Source organism: Macadamia integrifolia, chromosome 7 (genome assembly GCF_013358625.1).
Source record: "Macadamia integrifolia cultivar HAES 741 chromosome 7, SCU_Mint_v3, whole genome shotgun sequence".
In the NCBI taxonomy this organism is placed as follows: Eukaryota; Viridiplantae; Streptophyta; class Magnoliopsida; order Proteales; family Proteaceae; genus Macadamia; species Macadamia integrifolia.
The window spans coordinates 26,807,049-26,808,574 of NC_056563.1; positions in this window are offsets into that span (position 1 = coordinate 26,807,049).

Sequence of the window (1,526 nt, forward strand, 5' to 3'; positions counted from 1 at the left end):
TTAAAAAAAAAAAAAATCAAAATATTTTAAGTGTTATAAATAAATAAATTAATTAGCTTATTACAGAAATTAAGCATTTATTTTATTTTTTTCAAACCATTCAAATAAACGACCCGCATCCTGTACCTTGCCCCAATGCACCAGACTATCCGTTTGATTTTGTTTACAGGAACAATTTTTCCCTTTTTTTGTGCTCATAAATGGAAAAACACCATAAAAACTGTTTGATTTTTCTGTTTCGTTTCACTTGTTTTTTTAAACATAAATATAAATTTGTCTATTTCTATATATGAAAACATGAATGGAAAAACAATGACTAATTTTTATGTTTCTAAAAACAAGTAGTAGGGACAAAAACTATGAAAAACCTAATATTTCACTCTACTTACCCAAACTCCAATCCATTGTTGAAACTTCTCACTATCTAGCTATGGCGATTTCAACCTGGTTGTGTGAAACTCACAGTTTCGGATTGTCTTCATCATTTTGAAGCTCATGTTCATGAAGCATACATGCATCTCCAATGTTATGACTTCACTCGTGAGTTGCATACTAGTAGGATTTAAAATGTAACCGCAAACGTATACATCAGTGTAGTTACGAGTCGAACACAGTGAGAGCGACCACTTTATTTTTTACTTCTTTTAATAATGCGAAAGTGAACCGATTAATGGTTGTGATATAATTCTAACTATCGTTCTAAACATATGTATCTAAAATAATGTATTAACCATTCGTCATCTAATAATTTAAATACGCAAACCACGTAATTAAAATGAAATAAATAAATAACTGAAAATAAATAACCCACGCAATTAAAAAGCAATTAAATCAAATAAAATGTTAAAATCAAAATAAAGTAAAAGAAATGGGATAAAACTAGATAGAGACTCTCAAGTAGGTTTCTCTACTTAGCTCGAGGGATACATCATAATATAAGTTTCTCTACTTGACCAAAGAATCACTCTTATAATGGTTACTCTATTTAGTTTTAGGGAAATATAGACAATTAAAATAAAAATAATAAAATGATGGTTCTATGATTAGGTGGGACAAAGCCAATACATATACTAACCATGAACCTTGGGGGAAAGGGAAAGCAATAATGTAATAACTGAAATTAAAATTATAAATTAAAAAATAAATAGTAGTCATAATAGGGAATGAGAGGGGGGAGAGAAGACTATTGAATAAATCTACCTGCCAGAATCAATGCTAAAACTTGAAAACTTTGGTGATTTGAGATACTGCCAACCCTAAAAACCATATATGGAATAAATAAAATCTATAATTTCTAGGCCCAGAGAAAACAAATATTGAAAAAAAAAAATTGAACTTTAAAAAAAAAAAAGAGATGCTCCACGGGTCGTGATCTTGTCACCTAGATCTAGGGGTGTCAACGGTCCAGGTTGGTGCGGTTTCTGTCCGGTTCCACCGGTTTCGGTGTGAGTTTGGAAGTGACCGAAACCGACCCATTAAGGATTTATCGGTTTCGGTCCGGTGTCGGCTTCGGTGCGGTTTGGGTT